The 19,899-nt window shown below is 40.0% G+C and overlaps 1 protein-coding gene across 6 annotated transcripts in view; it reads right to left on the bottom strand.

Annotated features, from left to right (window-relative positions):
* The window catches only part of enox1 (ecto-NOX disulfide-thiol exchanger 1), a 65,501-nt gene extending 51,522 nt beyond the window's left edge, over positions 1-13,979 (bottom strand). For 4 of the 6 annotated variants that reach the window (XM_048238747.1, XM_048238749.1, XM_048238746.1 and 1 more), the window contains exon 1: positions 13,818-13,977. The gene's annotated coding sequence lies outside the window, so the exon portion shown is untranslated. Of the gene's footprint in view, positions 1-13,817 lie in introns of all 6 variants that reach the window. The other 2 variants (XM_048238751.1, XM_048238750.1) reach the window with 2 other exon arrangements.
* Between the last annotated feature and the right edge of the window lie 5,920 nt (positions 13,980-19,899).

The following is a 19,899-nucleotide window of genomic DNA, read 5'->3' as shown; positions in this document are numbered from 1 at the left end:
TGTGTGTGGGAATTTAATTTATTTAAAATGCCTGCAAAGCTGTATACATCTTTGTGCTTGTGTGTGAAGGAGGTCTCCCCCCCCCCCCCTCTCTGTGTGTGTGTGTGTGTGTGTGTAGTATGTGTGTGTGTGTGTGTGTGTGTGTGTGTGTGTGTGTGTGTGTGTGTGTGTGTGTGGGCCTGCAGCATGTTAGGGGTTTATAGCTCTGAGTCACAGTGAAAATGACCAGATGGCAGGAGAGAGCTGTAGCATTCTCCCAGTCTTCACTGCCTGCATTTAAAACACTCTAGTCAGCTCACATCTCTCTCTCTCTCACTCTCTCTCTTTCCCTCTCTCTCTCTCTCTCATTCTGTAACACACAAACACAGTCAACATTGTGCAGTATTTCACACGCAGCCTGCAAACCTGAGCCATGATGAATATTCAAAAGAGGGAGTTCTGCTGTCCTTTGGGAAATAGCATGAAATGTAATTATCCCCAGTAAACTGAGAAAACATGTAGTTGATTTTTCCCTTATTAATAATAATAATATATAATATTGATTGCAAAAATGTGAAATAAGGCAGAATGGCTTTTCGGGTGTCAATAATACTTTCACACAAAACCATCCCCCATGCAGAGTGTCAATACAGCAGAACCCCCTGTAGTAAATAGCAGGAAGCACAATGGAGGATACAAAATCATTACATGATCTCCATCACAATGGCTGTGTATTGAATGATATCTTGCTTGTGGTGCAATTGTAATGGATACATTAATGCCTTGTGCAGCCACACAGACTTTCAATTCTCATAGTCTGGCAGTCTGGAGGAGTGTTTCTCTACTTTCATTAGAGTAAGCAATTAGAGAGTGTTTGCACATGCCTGACGCACGGTCCTGTCTGCTCTACTCTGGCATAGCTCCATAACAGGGCACAGTGGTCAGACTGGGCTGAGGATGCTGGCTGTGTGTTTACAGACTCCTGTCAGAATTCCCCTAGCGTTGCACCATTGTTACCCAGAGGCATGTGTGTGGTGGGGGTGGGGCTAATGTTTGTCTCCCTCTCCCTCACGGTTTCTCCCCCTTCCCTCTGCCTGTCTCCCTGACTAAAAGCTCTGAGACTTTCCATGGAGCTTTTGTAGCTATGTGACCCAAAAATAGGAGGAAAAGATGGCTCTCTGATTGGTAGACAACCATAGTTGCAACTAGGGGTGTGCAATATGTATAATTGTACACAATAATATCTCAATTGTTTCTAACAATGTGCAAGCTGACATTTTCAAGAAGCATTTATCTATGGTCAGTCCGCGACAAGGACACTACCAGTCTTCAGAGCCTTCCACTGCTAAAGTCAGATTATGTAACATGCGGTTGAAAAGAGGCTTCAAGAAGTGTGTTAAGGCATCAGTTACTGCAGGGTTGTCACAGAAGTGTATTAGAATGAAGCACTGTCAGATTGACAGGATTTTTCCGTATGGCTGGGTAGCGAAATACAGTCAGGCAAAAACAGACTGTCAGACATTATTATGTGGATGCCCCATTTTCATACACAAATCCACAAGAACCATTTCACCATGTGCTTGGGCTTGGACAAGAAACAAAGGGAGGCTGGGAAACAGAATGAAAGGAGAGGGATGGAGGGAGGGAAAGAGAGAGACGTGACAAGATAAGGAAGTTCATGTAGCACACCTGAATACAAATTAGGGATAGATGCACTACAGCATGTGAGTCTTCCAGTAAGGGCAATACACCCAAAGCCATTCTAAAGACAGAAATATTCCACACATTCGGACAAGACATATCCATGAATCTTGTCTGTAACCACTCACCCTCTGTATTTGTACACTGCTAGAGGACAAACTGAACTAACCAAAAGTGGTGAATTTTGTGAGATGAATTCACATAAAGCCCTTTTACTCACTGGAGTCACCATCTCTAAAGGCATGTTTTCTTTTGCTAAAAGGGCTTGATTGACAGAGTCAGTGAGCTACAGCAGTACCATATGTTCTCTTCCCTTCTAATTATGGTAATTCAACTTTAAACATAAATTAGTGAGGCTCTACATTTCTGTTTAGAAAATGTCTGTGATATAGCCTGACCCACATTAAAATGTAGGGTCTGGGCACTCACCGTTTGCAGTGCTCAGTCCGAGGGGCGGGATAATCAGTTGTCTTTCAAATTCCCTCTGCACGCAATAGGACAGCGGCAGCGCTATGAGTCCCATGCGTTTCCCACCAGCGGAGCTAGTTGGCTAGTTCAAACGTTTGCCAACTTAATAAAAGCTTAACTCGTGTCACACTGTTCACCAACAGCAACATCCATCTTATTTGTTTTCAAGTAGCAGGGAATTCAAGCCAAACCGTTGCAACTCTGCCATCAATCATTATGTTAAGCCCACCTAACGACTCTATACACGATTTCATTGGCCTGATTGAGTTTCGATTTCTGGAGCTCACAAGCCAACGGAGAGTTGCTAGACTAGCCCTGGCAGCAAAAATAATTTGCTGCCGCTAGGGGCGTGTCTAGATTTCTAGGCTATCTGTGATAACGAGCCTCAGAAGCTGGTATAGTTTTATTAAACATACGCATGGTCAAATGTCCAGATAGCCTGCTCACACACACACACACACACACACAGACAGAGAGAGAGGCACTCCCCTATGAAACATCATCTTTCTTAGTCACCTTCCTCTCCCATCCATGTTGTGGATGTACAGTATTATAGTCAGTGGCGAAACTAGCAGTTCACCTGGACATTTCCTACATGCCCCATAAGCGTCCTATACTCTTATGTGTTGGTTAGCTTGGTACAATGTATTTCTTTGGTTATCTAAATCTCTTGCACAACTACCTTTTAGTTATATCTGCAAAATTGTAAAACGCAGGTTACTTCTTGCTTACTCTATTGTCTCCTATTGCATTATAGCTACCATTTGTGAGTGGCTTTGGATAAAAGCATTTGCTAAATTAATAAATATTATGCAACGCAAATACAGTCTAAACTTACAAAAACCAAACAATTTTTATATATTGTGATATTAGACGTACTACAAGTAAATACTTTCAATTTACCAATAATCTCAGTACAGTACTGAGTACTTGTACTTGCTTACAATAAAATTGTTTCTAAAATTATTCTGATTATTATTATTAATAATGTAAAATAATATAATGTAACAATTCTGTATATCACTGACATGTGAACTGTGAAACATTTGAGGACTAATGCAATCAGATGGGTGCAGTAAACAAAAGCCTACTCTACGTGAAAGAACAAAATATATCCTTGGGGCAAACATCTCTGACAATATTTATTGCCAAAATAGCAAATATAAAAACCAAGTGCCATGTCTATGCATGACTACACATTTGAAAATGACACGTCCTTGTCTTCCCCACTGGTGCTATATAAAGTATTAACAATAAAATCATCTCTGTCAGACACTGTCAGGTTATTGCACTGGAAGGAGGTCAAATGTGTGGAAAGCTTCTGGCATTCAGCACCACAAATCAAAATATATTCAGGATATTCTACTGGAGAGGGAGGTTGTGAGTAGGAGAACCGAGGGGTGGTGAGAGAAAAAAAAGCAAAAAAAACTTCATCAATCAAGATGACAATGAGGCTTCACCGTCACTCTCAGGCTTCCAGAGGCCTGTGATCCCCAGATTTACTGTATATGGCATATAATGGGAACAGGACAAATGCGTCTTCTGCAAAAGCAAGGCCTGTGTTCCCCAGGTCCTATGTCCTTGAGCTCTGTATAGCACAATAATAGGTGTGTGTGTGTGTGTGTGTGTGTGTGTGTGTGTGTGTGTGTGTGTGTGTGTGTGTTTCACTGGTCCATGGGTTTGCGTATATATTGTACTGCATCCTTAATATTTGTGTCCCTGTACCATTTTCTTCATGTGGACATAAATAAATAGTTAAAATGTGTGTCTGTGTGTGTGTGTGTGTGTGTGTGTGTGTGTGTAATCATGTGAAAATATAATGGCAAGCCACTGTTATATTGTGATGAACTGATCCTATCATCATTAGTAGCATAGCTGTCAACACTCAACATTGAGCTTTGAAAAAGTAAGGAGATTTCCCAGGTTTCTCAACCAAAAAACGGGAAAATCTCAACATTGGTCTTCCTGTTGCTATCCCTCTGCCATCAATATGACTTGAGATTAGTAAACTGCTGCACTAACTAAACCAGGTGTGAAACTAGGTCGAACGTGACTGCTTACAAAATGTGCTTTCGCAACAACCACGCCGTTATCTTAAATAGGCACTCTAAGGTCTGCTTCAAGCAAGAAATATTATGTTTTGAAAGCATCTGTTTCGCTGGAAGGGCAAGGGGGTAGCAACAGGACAACAGTACAGAGACTGACAGGTCGTGTGGTAGGGCTAATGTTATGAGAATAACATTTTACGGGAAAATATTGAAATGGAAAAGAGTTAAAATATGTGAGAAACTCGGGAGAAAAACGGGAGGCTTGTCAGCTATGATTAGTAGTCCTTTCTATGGGGGCTACCTATAAATACCTAAGAAAGTTACAATTATAATTCCACCAATAGGCCTATCTTTTGGCGAAGATCTCATCCTCAGCCTTGGTCGCATCTGAGGTATAAAGCTTTGTACACTGTCAGGCCTTAGGGGGTTCTAGACATGCACTGTTATCTCCTGGAGGTTTCTCACAGAATTGTTGTGGCTGTGGAATCAGCTGCCCTCAGAGATCCCTTTCCAGCTAGGGAAGCCAGATTTGCCTCCTCTATTGCACAATGTGGGGGAATAATGCTCCACATGCATGCACACAGAAATAGACCAGCATCATTTACACAGATGTCAGAGGGGTCAGATGGGGACCTTCAGATGTCGGAAGTGGAGGGTGAGGGTGAGTACATTTTACAAGTATTTTATAATAAGATGAGTAAGATGGATTAATGAGTAAAATTAATAAGATATTAATAGAGGAAGACAAACAAACAAAAAATACGATAACAAATAAATGAAAGAGCAATAAAACAATAAGATAACTAAAACAGTCACAAGCTGGTGATGAAAGGTTTGTGATAATGGATTTAAACTGATTGTAAGATGACAAAGTCCTTAATTGCAAAGTGTGCTGGAGACTGTTCCAAGATGTGGGGGCATTGGAATAAAAGGCTGACTCTCAGTTCAGTACGGACGCATGTCAATTGTCCAGATATATGATAAGGTATTTTTGTGTTTTGGTGTTTTACTGCCGCAGTACTGTGGTAGGCCTCTAGGCATGACTCATGGAAATCCTATTCATGCCTGGGCCATAGCTCGAGCAAGAAAAGAAAGCACCATGCTGTAGTTTGGCAGAGACAGATGACAAAATGTGTTGTAAATGGCCTCTTCCCCAGCTTGCCCTGTTGCTCAATATGATGGCTTGGTGCTGTACTCAAATATGGCCTGCATACTCAATTTCACTCTCTGTCTGTTTCTCGTGGCCATGTTCTTTCTGTTGCGTCTCACCTCCTCATCTTTCTGTCTCACCTCCTCTTTCTGTCACTCTCTACCTGCTTGTTCCCACTTGCCTTGGTTGTCCAGAATGTTTTCCCACAATACACTTTCATCGTGTTTGCGGTGCATTATTCCCATGCTGTTTTTCCACTTTTACTTACTCTTTATCTTTCCCCCACAGTCGTTCCTTTACCTTCAATATATCAGTGAGATTAACTGGCCTTACAGTGACCATCTCAGGCTGTAATAGCCTCCGTAAATCACAGGCAGTTCAGTGCAGCACAATGTGGAAACAGAACTATGTGTCATGTGTTATATGAGGATCGAGATATATTCTAGATACAAGAATTATCATTCTATCATTTCCACATTTCCTTATTATGTGGGGCCCTGAGCTAGAAGAAGTGAGTTTAATGAGGCAAAGGGGTGGAGTGTTTCCTGAGTGCAGAGTGGTGGATGAGCTAATCCACTGCTAATCCACTTGCTTTGCTTTCACATATCAGGACCATTGTGTTGCAGGATGTTGCATACACCTGATGCGCTTCCCGTCAACTCCGCCTTGTTTATAATGCTTCTGCTCTTCTACTCAATGCTGCATCTTCACAGTGTCTAATGATTGTGAAATCAGCTATTTTACTGCAGAAATAAGGCATTATTTTATGCCAAGCAGGCGATTTTTACATCATTTTAGTCCTGAATCAGTTGGATCCGACACGTTTTTAATTGGGCTGAATTCCTGTCCAATCTGTTACGCAGTTTAAACAGGCTCATGGGGCTCTACTGTATCTTATACCCGGCGCAACGTGGCACCAAGTGTGACGCAAGTCTTACAAGTCTTCGCCATGCGCTCCAGTTCAATTGAACATTGCGTCCACAGGCGTGTCAATTAAAAAATTAGGTGTGGTCAGGCGCATGATCCAAAAATCACTATCTTACACCCACTAAAAACCATTATGCCACTGACCAAGAAAAACCTGGTCTACAGCGGAAGGTGCATATAAAGCACAGCTATTATGGTTATGGTTATGGGATTTGGCAGATGCTTTTGTCCAAAGCGACATACAAATAACAACAATACAACAGTTAAATTTATCAGTAAACAATTTTAAAACATTGGTAAGACTACATTAAGGAGAATAGCAATAATAAACAACAATGTCAATTCAATCAATAGCCTAATGAAAATAAACAAATACTATAATATACAAACCATAACGCATAAGAAACGCTTAATAAGCTAAGTGCATGTTGAGCAGATATGCCTTTATACCCCTCTTGGAAGACCCAAAACTATCACAAGAATAGTGATATTCATTATAAAGACGAGATGTAAGCAGCCCTTAGCAACGAGTCCCAAGTAACGATTCGTCTGCAGGATAAATCCTTAAGATTTTTATTGAGTCATTATTGGGGTAAGTGTTGCTTTTTTCAGGCTGTTTTCTATTGTAACCCCTTGTCAAAGTGCAAATAATAGACAAGTGCAGATGCGTGTAGCCTAATTATATGGTAATTATATAATGAAACTATACACAGTTAATTACTTTCACTATTGAATGACTGACAATGGGTTACCATCGAAAACATAGCCTGAAAAAAGCAACACTTACCCCAATAATGTTCGAATGACTGAATAAAAAACCTAAGGACATTTCCTGCAGAGGAGTTGCTGCTTACATCTTGTGACAGTGTATCTTCAGCTGCGCTTTTTGCTATAGACCAGTTTTTTCTTGGTCAGTGGCGTAATGCTTTTTAGATGGTGTAAGATAGCGATTTTTAGATCACACGCCAGACCATACCTTATGTCGTTAATTGCCACACCCTTGGGCGCATTGTTTTAATAAAAGAGAAGCACATGGCGAAAAATTCGAGTGTAAGATAGGAATAAACTTTGCATCGTGATAAGAATACACTATGCACTGTGTTTTTGATCGTCAAATTGGAGCCAAAAGGCTGATTAATAAAATATGATAAAGGATGGGAGTGTACCATTGTAATAACACTGACATATATTAGCTTTAACTTCCCTGTGGCCACCTGCTCACTACATAAAGAGAAAAACACATGATCCACAGGAAGCTAATGTGAGGTCCCCAGCCCCTCACAAGTCCCATCTATCATGCTGCCTGACAGAGCGTCTGCAACTAATGAGACCAAGGTTTCTGCAGATGCCCATGACTTTCTCACAGCAGCATAGTTTAATGTGGACATTGGACTTCACTTTGATCAATTATCCACAGAGAAAGTGGGATCTGCACCTCGGTGCTCTGATATTCGTAAACATTATGTTGCAAGGTTGTACTTATTCTCACAATCGATGACTTACTGGGCACGGAGATCAATCACTCTCTAATGATACAACCTGAGTTGTAAGACATGCATTTGTTCACCCAGGGCAAGCAGCACATTAGTCCCTTTTCCAAGTACTCTTTCATTTAGAATATCAGTGAACATGAATAAGTAAACTAGTAATCAAAATGATGTGACATTGTGTGCTTAATCTAGGGATTCACACACTCAAGGGAAATCAAGCCACTGAAATGTGCTGAATGAGTTCCATATTGTTTTAGAAAAGACAGCCCAGCTCATGCAGCTCAGTTCTTTGCTGTTTCAATACTGTTAAGAAATGGAAAAAGTTGTCACACTTTTTGCTGAATAGCAGTACAGTAGATCTTTACATCTACTTACATCTTTAATTTTACATAACAATTAAAGGTGCAGTGTTTAAATCAATGGTTTATATGTGCTGCGATGTGCATGTGTAATATGCTTTCATTTCACCATTCAGCTCCAGGGCTGTGAGTGATCATTGCTATCAGCTACCCCTAGACTGCAGTATGCATCAGAAGAGTTCCTGCATATTCATATCAGGTAACATAACAGCAAAAAACTGCCATCAAGAAATCCACTCTCTTACTCTTATTTTATGTGCTAATACTACAGCTCCCTTTTGAACCAATGCTATTATGCAACTGGAATGGACCTCATTAGAGGAACTGAGGCACTCTAAGCCCACATTTAAATATTAATATCAGCGATCATGACTGCAATTAGAAGTGTAAAATGAAAGAACCTAAAACTGCTCCTCCATTGGATGTTTTCAAACCATGTTTTTGTAGGTTGTTAGAATATTTCTGAAATTACAGTTATTGCACAATAGTGTCCATACAAAATATGCCCATAAGCACACTACTTCAGGTGTCAGTTAATGTCACAATATCTTTAGTAGTGAAAAAACACACACAGGCAGATTCTTCTCACTTTATAGATAGACATCACCTTATTCTATGTAAAATGTTGCAACAAAATGATGATCAGATGTACCATGGTAATAAGGGATGTTTCTACTGGGGGAAAAATAGCTCCGTGCCTGCCCCTCCCCCTTCTCCCCCATCTCACTAAATCCCACAGGACTGGACAGAGGTTCTTTCCAATAAATGGGATAATACATTTCACTCCCAGCGGCCCAGTTGTTCCAGTGAAATAACGGCCTCCCTTTCTTCTGGATACCACTTGTCCTGTTTACATTAGCATCAGAGAGCATGGGAAACAATTTAAACCTTAACAAAGTATACTGTTTAAAGTTGTGTTAATGTAATTTCTCCACTGACTATACATGCTGTGTCAGTTATGTTTATGATAGCCTATTCTTAGCATATGGGTGTGTGTGTCTTTATGTGTATGGTCAGTCTAGAATGTGTCTGAGGGGATGACACTCTACACAGATATGGAGACAGACTGATGTTGGATACAAATTTCACACAAGCATTACACTTTAGGAAGGATGAACACCAAGGAGAGGGGATATATTTCAGGCTCTTGAGAGATGGCTGATAAATCTTTAATGGAAGAACAGTAAACACCATTGCAAGAGCAGCTTCTGGAGGGAGGCACAGTGTGATTGCTTCTGAGATTTTCTTGGTTCCTTAAGGCATGTAGTGTCTAAACGTTCTAGTATCATGGGAGACTGCACATGTGAAATGGAATGGACAACTCTGGACTTTAAATGTTGATGTAATTTTTGGTATAATGAAAATGAGGTAATCCAATATAAGCACCATAATGACTAAAACCGTAGCAATGATATCCGCCCAAATTAATTCAATTGTCGAAATCCTTTAAGAGAAATTGCAATTGGAAGAGAAATAAGCTGTTAAATCACTAAGCCGTGGTGGTGAATATTTTATTCAAAACTGCAGGAAAAATCTGGTTCTTAGGGCTGGTTCTTTCCCCAGGGTGAGATTTGAGTCTGAAGTCTGAGAACATTACAGAAAGAAACAATAGACTTTCTCACCAAGCGCTGTCACTCCTTCATGCTTGAAGGTAAGCTAAGAGTGTGTACATAATGGGACTGTGCTTGATTGGCCAGGGAAATGAGGCAGTCCCTGGTTTCATCAGGTTTTGCAGGGAATGGAACAGATTCAGCCTACAAACATCTTCACATCAAACGTCACAAAAATGTTTACCTCACCTTCACCTTGAGCTAGATCTGACATATAATATTTTGGCAATTTTCTTGTATTCCTTCATTTTAACTCCAGAATAATAGCCCTCATCTAGTCACAGACAAGGGCAGTTTGCCTGGGAAATATAATGAAAGAAAAGGAACAAAATCAGTCAGATTGTAGCATAGCCTTCAAGATAATTTACAAGCTACATCAGAACTAAAAGAGGTATCGATTTAATATATACCATTGGACTTTATGTTTCTTATATTTGTCAACTGACCTAAATTTGTTTATATATATATGATAGATAGATAGATAGATAGATAAATAGACCAATTACACAGACATGCTAGTACGGGACTGCTCTCGTAGCTCAATGTGATTTTCTAGGGTCAATCGTCCCCTCCCCCATCCTCTTCTCTAAGACCTTGAGTGGAAGAGGAAGAGGCAGGACGAGTCTGTCCTTGAGAATACAGATGGGCTGGCATACAGCGTGATGGAGGATGCCCCATCAGGCACTGTGGATGAGCTTTACTATGAAACATCACATCAAAGCACTCACATGTTCCTCCTCACTCTTGTAATAACAAGACAGATTAAAGCTAACCTGTCTGTTGTTCCCTTCAAATAAGCTGGAGAAAAAATCATCAGTGTACAGACACCATCTCCCATAAAACAGAATCCATTATGAATGCAGACACAATACTGTAGACTGGGCTCCCCAGCAGAATGCTGAATGAAAGAAGAACTGAATATACACACACCTATGGTAGTATTTAGTTTTCTTGGGAAACCACATCTTCAAATATTGTACAACCGGACAACTTCTATCCGCCATAATATGGCAGAGGCTATACAGCAACATATGGCAAGGGCCATATGGATGAATGGAAGTCAGCTACAGAAACCTATTCTCTGAATGACTTCATGCAGGGTGAATGTTACTTTGTAATCTGTCTGTGTTAATGTGTCTGTGTGCTTGTTTGCGTGTTGGCATGTGGATACAGGGTATGTATGAGCATGTATGTGTGGTGGTGACTGGTGATGTGTGAGTGTGCTCAGCAAGCCCTCTGCAGTCAGACCATGGTGAGGTTAAGATGAAGGGCTCTGCCTCTTATCTGTGACAAGACCGTTTATCCCCCACATTTACCAAAGGCCTCCCTAAACACACCTCTAAAGACAAATGAAAACATAATTGAGGTCATGTGGCTCCACTTCGCAAGGGTTTCAAACCATCTGCCAGTGCCAGGATTTGTTAATGGACTCAAGCCATTTTGGAGAACAAAAGAATATAACCAAGACTTATAACAGACTTGTGAAGACATAGTCAGAGTGAGATATACTGCATAATGGGCTGATATCGATTCTGTATGAAAATATCATCATAATATTCAAATATCATAATGAAAGCACACGTTCATACATGGGCTTATTAGGAGTTTATCTCACACTGGTGGCATTAAATGGATACCTAGTAGACTACTGTACCCTTTGCTCACGTACTTTGGTTTCATTGACAATCTGCTGTGAAACCCACTGCCTTGAATATCAGTTGACTACAATAGTTGGCTTTATCTCTAGAAAAAAACATCTTTTATATGGCAAGAGAACCAAACAGTATTTCTATAGCCCCTGAGCTGAAAGGCTAGGCTGTATCGGGACACATTCTAATGTACACAATGTGCAATCACAGATTCATCTGTGTTGCTGCTGACTGCAACATAGAATACAGATGTCTGTGATGCAGCGACACAAATGCCAAGACCAATCACATCACCATCCAGCCTCACAAGTGACGTGTTTCAAGCGAAACAAAACCAAGCCTCCACTCTAGCTTCCACAAATGAGTCCCGACTTTTTGAGGTAGCTGAAAAAAATCATTTATCAGGATGAATTGAAGAAAAGAAGCAACTTGTCAACGTGTTTTGCTTTTTTTTTGCATGTGCATTGATTGACACACTGTCTATGAATTCAAAATAAAGCATAAAACAGCCAACACATTATTTCTGCAGAGCAGCACAATGAACTAATTGTACATATTTGAGATCGATGGAAAACACTGCTTGGTGTCTTTTTTCACTGCTGCTTTTCAGTGTGTGTCTGAGAAAAGGATTTCACATTTAAGCAGATGAAGTAATGAGCTTTGAAATCCATATCCACTTAAATATGATGCTTTAAATCAAAATGCCACAGCATTTATCAACAGTAGTTTACATTTTGAAGAACTGTGACAGAGTTACCAGGTTGTTTCTTTTTTATTTTTAAATAACTGAAATACAACTGCAAGTCCAGAGGAAGGTTTTGACTGACCGTATGAGTTTTGTCTTCTCGGTCAATGCTGATTTGTGATATATCCACCACCACTACAACAGCCCTTTTGTGCATGTATGTTGGCATAGCAGGAACAAAAAATCCCAATATAAATAGTGTTTCCCTGTATCAGGATGCTTTGTCACTGATAACAGGACTTGATCACGTGGATTTCAACAAAATGTGTTGATATGTCACTGCATTTATAAAAAAACTGTTTGTTAAAAAAGTCTTTACATCTTCATTCAGACATAGATGAACATACATCCTCACTTTCTGTTGTATGTAGCATATCTAGTTGCAAACATTTTGGTGCCATGACTGCCACACAATGACAGTTTTTTTTTTTCAAAATTCCAAAACACACATTTTTATATTAGTAGCATACCTTAAAAATAGCTATAGGCTATAATTAGTAGGCTAACTGTAGTTAGGCCTAATGACCAGTGCCACAAAACGGCTTGCATTAAAATAATGAAGCCTAATTTGGCTAATACCATGATAGATGGTATTAGATAGATACATAGATGTTTGGCAATTTAATAGCCTAAGAAAATCAGGACACCAAATTCCAGGTGGTTCACTTAAGTAACACTATCGGTGGAACACAGATCCTTCTGCCATTCTCGCGCAGCCTGTCCTCTCTCCATGGTGCTGAAGTGGTTGCCCAGGTGATGTTATATCCAGACATAACACCAGCAAGGAAAGCAATGAAACTGTTTTGCCTTAATCGCTTAGAACTGATGCATAGTTATTCTTGGCCCTTGTTCAGGATATCTCCCAAGAACATAAAATAAAACGGACCATTCACATACGTCACAAATTGGGTTTTGTTAAGGATTGAAGGGACGTCTGTAGCCTGCATTGATGGAAATTGCTGCGACGTAGGCCATCGGTCTATGAAATATCCTTTGTCTTGATGAATTCTCAAGCACTTACAAAGTGTCCTAGCCGACACAATCCTCATCTCGGCTGTTCACAGAAATTCATTCAGTCATTAAATTACACTGGATGGCAGTCCACGTTTGGCATAGCTATACATTATATAGCCTAATCAGATGGATGTGTTCTTTATTAATAGCTAATTAATTTGATTGTTTTAAGTTAAGGCTTTACATACTTTCACGCACTAAGATAAACAAGACAGAAAGGGGACGGATGAGAAATTAAATGTAAGCTACACAACTGCAAACTCCAAAAAGTGAAAAGAATGCATGCGATGAATGCAAGCATAATCGCCCACACTTCTTTATGTTACGCCAATATTGCCAATTTGCCTGTAGCCTATACTTCCATTGCGAATTCCACTACTTCAGTGTAGCCTACCAAATTGGGCATTCAACATGTTAAGCAGTCATTTTGCAACCTGTACGGGAGCTAAACGTATATTTATCTCACAGAGCAAATATGTAGGCTAGTGTGTTATGTCATTGCAAAGTTATATAGCCTACAGAACAACAAGGAGGGGTTGCTTATATGCATTGCAATGTAAAATGTCCAGGTCAGTCTCTTCCATGCCTCCACATTTAACGTAACCCAGCATCCAGGCATCAAATCAATCAGCAGCTTCATAACACACAAATTCAAACAAAATACATCTGTCTCTTACCGTTATGACGAAAGAAGTTACGCACATCGAACAAACGATTCGTGACCGTAATTCCTTATCTAGCGACACACAACCGTGCAATGATGCTGCCTATTTTCCATGCACAGTCGATTCTATTTCCTCTTGCATACAGTCGGTGTGACAAGACTCAGGCGCGCGACACGGATCAGCGTGCACGATCAACATCCTCTTCCTTTTTGCAAACCTGAGCGTCAAGTGAAAATGTTGAAAAGCGTGTTCACTGTAGAGCATTCGTAAGCAATGAGCTGTCTATTTGAAATGTTAATGCTAGTTAATGTGACGGGAAGTCAACGTCTAGAAAGCTAAAATGACATGTAGATCATTAAAAAAAATAGGAAACTTCTGCCTGCCTCATTATACCCGATATTTCGATCTCTTTGTATGTCTGGAACATGTGAAGAAATTGACAATAAAGCTGACTTTGACTTTGACTTTGACTTTGACAATGATTTATGGGCAATCATCAGTTTTTTGACCATTTTTTTCATCATTACTAACACGGACGGACGCTGAAAGAGAGAGGTTACATACAACTATCACTTTTTAAGTTGCTTCATTATGCTTTTGAGATCATGTCTGTTTTATGTGCTAGTGCAGTGAATGCATTAGTCTTAACCAGCACAGAGCCTACAATATTTGAGAAAATAATATATCCTGGCAAAGACTTCAGCTTTAGTTACCACTGCATAGTTTCGTTGCTCCACCTGGTGGTCATGATGATTACCATGTCATTTTAAATAGGTAATGCACCATCCTCTACATTTTTAATCAAACTAACAGCTCTATTCCCTATCTTGAACGCTTTACTCCTCCAAGAAGCATTGTCTTTCCTCAGAAGGAAGCGATCACGGTGAATACTCCCTTGGAGTGATAACCAATTGGTTCATTCAACACCTGTCTAATTAGTTAATTTGTTTGAAGCAAACTTCATATAAAACATAGCATATTATAATCATAGCTTTGGTATTTGTTTTTGTTGTTATTGTTGTAGCAACATTTCATGTTTTATTTCTTTCTGCTTATAACTTAATTTTCTTTCTGATGTTTTCCCCATTATTTCTTAAAGCAACACCAAAGAACTTTCCCTCTGTCGCACGCACGCTATTTGTTTATCCAGCTCCGGCTTTGCAAATAACGATGTCCACAGACAAGGTAGAATATTTTGCATGGCTTATAAAAGTACGATGTATTGCGACATCAGATGCAAGTCAAATTTGTAGTTTCTTATGTCTCATTCCATCGAACTACATATCCCCTACCCGATCTGGCTAACTTAGCCTATAGTGCGGTTATAGCAGATAGAGGGCCGCGAAGCGAATGCAGAATTGCCGTTCACCCTGTTACGAGTTGATGAACCACTGAAACGATTTTGGAAACATTATTTTAAGGTACAAAAAACTCTTTGGTGTTGCTTTAAATGTATGTGTTTTGCTGATGCTTTTATCCAAAGGGACTTACTGAGACCAATTGTAGCGTCAGTCTGCCTACAGCAAATTGGGGAGGCAGGTTTGAATGTGGCGGGTGACGTCTATGCGAGCCCAGTTCCACTACAGCCCTACCGCCCTCACCACCACCACATTTTTTTAATCCAATGTCTAGAATTCTCATAAGGTTTTGCTAACCACAACACCATTATGGCCCTGATCATCAACAATAATGAGACCGCTTACAGAAAACAGGTTAGGCTTGTTACACAAACTTCTTTCTCTCAGTATCAGTAAAAGGAGCTGGTTATTGACTTCAGGAAACAGGATACAGCTCACATTACCAGTTGTTGCTAGGGTATTTGAGATGGTTGCTGGGGTGTTGCTAGGGCAAACATAGTGGTTAGTTTCCTATAAAAAGTGGTTGCTAGGTTTTTGCTATGGTACTTGAGATGGTTGTTAGGGTGTTGCTAGGGTAGATATGTAAATGTAAATCAGGTTTCTAGGCCAAGTATACTTGCGTATTCAAGGAATTTGGTCTCTGCATTAATCCCATTCGTGAATTAGTGAACACACAGAGCACACAGTGAACACACAGTGAGGTGAAGCACACACTAACCTGGAGCAGTGTGCTGCCTTGCTACAGTGGCGCTCGGGGAGCAGTGAGGGTTAAGGTGCCGTGTCAAGGGCACTTCAGCCGCTCCTACTGGTGGGGGTTCGAACCATCAACCCTTCGGTTCCAAGCAAGTTTGCAAACAGAGTGCATTACCACTATCTGCTGGACTGAAGTGTGATGGCAAGTGTACCCTGTAGCCTCGTTCTGGCCGCCATGTGAATAAGGCAAATATCTCAAAAAGTATAAATCACACAAATATGACAAAAATCATAGCAGATTAATTGGATTGAAGAGCTACACGTCAAAGTTTGAACCACATGTTAATTATAGACATAATAAAAATAATAACAATAATAATAATAATAACTTGACATGCAATTCCAAGGAATTACCAGTGCATGAAAATGTAAAAATGGTAATGTAAAATACCATAGAGTAAAACTGATAATGCAGAAATAGTTACTATGGTGTTGCTAAAGTAGACACGGTGGTTGCTATGTTGGTTGCTAGGGTAATCATGTTGGTTGCTATGGTGGTTATTAGGTTGACATTACAGTTGTGGTTGCTAGATTGTTGATAGGGGTAATTAATATTGTTGCTAGGGTGTTCTAGGGAACATATGGTGGTTGCTATGCCAAATAAAGCAGTTGCTATGCTGGTTGCTAGGGTAATCATGTTGGTTGCTAGGTTGACATTATAGTGGTGGCTGGTAGGTTGTTGGTAGGGTATTTAAGATGGGTGCTAGGGTGTCACTAGGGTACATATGGTGGTTGCTATGCCAAATAAAGTGGTTGCTATGCTATTGCTTATGCGTATGCTAGGTAAAAGGCATCGTTGAAGTTCTATTCGTGCATAGTGCACAAGCCCGTTGACATTCAGCCATCCTTGCATAGGCCTACGGAAACTGTCACAGAGCTAAACAAATTTTGTGAGCACAGTCTCAACTGGGCGAGCTCATGAATAGTAATGAGCTCATCAATTCCACGTCAAACTGAAGAGCTTTTGCAATTGGCCTAATTTCTCCGCTTATTTCTTTTCAGTGGCTAGAGCTGACAGAAGAGGTAGCTGTTCATTTTCACATTCCTGACATAGCACAAACAAATATAGACCTAACACATAAAAAAAATAATAAAAATGGTTTTGTGTGGCAGGGCACCTTTAATGGATGTTGATAGACAGATTAATAGATGAATGAATGGTTTGAAATGGATGGATGAGAGACAGTTTTACGGGGGGAGGGGGGTGTCGATTTTGTTCGGCCTCTTTTTTTTGTGCATAGCGCAAGAACTAAACTATGTAGGAGGCTCAAATTGTGCATGCTGGTACATAAATAGGAATAGTATGTAGCAAAATCGTCATGTTTGGTCTGGATGATCCTGCATGTGTAACGGAGGCGAACTGAGCTAGCGTGCTAGTTGCCCGTGTAAATCCTCACAGCCCTAACCTTAAGAACGCTTCTAACCGCTGAGTTGGAAGCCTGGGCTTTTAGCTCAGTGTTTAGAGCGTTCGACTCCCATGCCGGTGTGTGTCGAGGTGGCGGGTTCGAGGGCCGTGAGCGGCGGACGAATTACAACCTCTGTTACACATGGTCATAGCTGTCCCTCAAAGCTGATCAAAATGTTATTTGAGTTTTTGGCTGAGCTCTGTTTAGGCCTTCAGAAGACATATTTGTACTCCACATAGGCTCTTAATTTATTTTCCTTATTGAGGTAAGTAGAAACACTCTCACAAAAAGCAATGAACAAAAAAGAAATCCCTTCAGCAGACCTCACAAGTCTGAAAAATCATTTTAGTTCTCATTTTCAGAGCACCCAAACACCTTGTGGAAATATACAAAGATTTTTTAAAGATTTTTTTCTTTATTATCCATGATCCCTTCTTTTAAAAAAACACCAATTTGATTTGTCTTATGCAAATCTTTCTTTTTTATTTTCCACCCTGATCATGGGCAAAATGCACCATTGAGATCAATATGTTTTGTATAGAGTTACCACATGGAATGACCCTTTAGAGCTGATCAGTGTTGGGCAAGTTACTTCAAAAGCGTAATGCATTATTTATTACTTGTTACTGTCATCTCAAAGTAATTTGTTACATATTTGTTACAATATTACTGTCTTTGAATTGTAAGGCATTACACTACGTTTACATTACTTTCACCAAAATAACAGGAAATATGGATTTGGTGTTCTCAATAGATCTTCATGTGTTTAATGCAGCTCATTACACGGCAGGAGGGGATGTGGTATGGCATAATGACTGAGCTAGGCTTAAGGCTAACAAAAGAACAATATAATGGTTGCAGTTATGGCTCATGGGACAATGTAGGCCCCAAAGGCCAAAGGTCACTCACAACTTAATATAGTAAAATATAGCCATGGTAAAATATAGCCATAGTGAAATTGTATGTTGACTTTATATGGTTCTCATCATTGCTGGTTGCCTTTCCTTCCACTTACAGTGGTGTAGACTTAATGCAAATAGTTTGAGAATAATGGCTATGATCTTTGTCTGTAAAAGAAACATTTTAGTTATTCTCACTGCTTGAAATGAGAAGTATAGCCTAACCATGTTAGATCTGTTGCATGAATGGCAGAGATAACTCAAATTCCCTTTCTACAGTCATCTAAACAAGGCAATCAAATTCCAGGACCAGCATAGATGACTTTTTTTAATTCTTGGATAATCTTCTCTGGTGCCAATTGAGCATTTCTCAATTTTAGATTAACCTTTAAACACTGTTCGTTGCTACCCCCCTTAATTTACTGTTCGTGGTCAATTTTGACTGGACAGTTTAACTGCTCTACAACATGTGTGTTTGTGAGTGTGGGTGTGTGTGTTTCTGTATGTGCGTGAATGTGTGCGAACACTTACTGGTGGTTCACATGACAACATGAACTGACAACATGAACTGTGTGTGTGTGTGTGTCTGTGTGTGTGTGTGAGAGAGAGAGAGAGTGGGTGTAAATGTGTGTATGTGTGTGTGTGTGGGTGTGAGTGTTTCTGTGTGTGCGTACATGCATGTGTGTGCAAACATTAGTGGGTCACATGCACATGTGGCAACATGACAACATGAACTGACAACATGAACTGTGTGTGTGAATGTGTGTATGTGTATGTGTGTGTGTGAGTGGGTGTACATGTGTGTGTGTGTGTGTGTCTGTTTGTGTGTGTGTGGGTGGGTGTGTTTCTGTATGTGCGTGAATGCATATGTGTGAACATTGGTGGTTCACACGCACAAGTGGCAACATGACAACATGAACTGACAACATGTACTGAGTGTGTGTGTGTGTGTGTCTGTGAGTGGGTGTACATGTGTGTGTACTTTATGTGTGTCTGTTTGTGTGTGTGTGTGTGTGGGTGGGTGTGCAGCTTCTGTGTGTGCATGCATGCATGTGTGTGGGAACATTGGTGGTAAGTTGTAGGAGTGTGTGTAAAGAGATGTCTTTTATCTCCTGGATGAAAATTATACTTTTTCCCAATCATTTCCTATGGTGGTCATTTTTGACCGTGAACAAAAAAAGTGTTTCTAAGTTGAAAAAATCACTCAAAATTCAAAGAAAGTAGTCACAACAAATGCTATGTGTTTAAAAGCCTTTTGTGAAGGATATCATAAGATCTTGAGGCAATCTGATAAAAAATGCCATATGATACAGGGAATGTGTAAATCGGTCATTTTTGACCGGAACAGTGTTAGAAGGTTAAAAAGCAAAGTAATTTCAGTTACTGAGAATTGTACCGAGTAAAATATTACTGAAATTGTATTGGTAATGCCTTACATTACTGCATTACAGCAAAAAGCAATGCATTACTGTAATTACATTAGTTTTGTAATGAATTACTCCCAACACTGGAGCTGATCAACTGTCTGCTTTCACTTTTGAATGAAGTTCCACTGCAAGAAGTGACGGACTACTTGAGTGATATGAAATTTCCCTTGATAACAATACAGTGCATTGCTTTGCTGGAGTACCGGTATAACAATACGATGTTATGAAACACAGCCTTGTTTATCTTCCTT

Source organism: Alosa alosa, chromosome 3, assembly GCF_017589495.1.
Source record: "Alosa alosa isolate M-15738 ecotype Scorff River chromosome 3, AALO_Geno_1.1, whole genome shotgun sequence".
Classification (NCBI taxonomy): Eukaryota; Metazoa; Chordata; class Actinopteri; order Clupeiformes; family Clupeidae; genus Alosa; species Alosa alosa.
The sequence above is the reverse complement of the archived record's forward strand: the minus strand, read 5'-3'. Positions and strand labels throughout refer to the sequence as shown.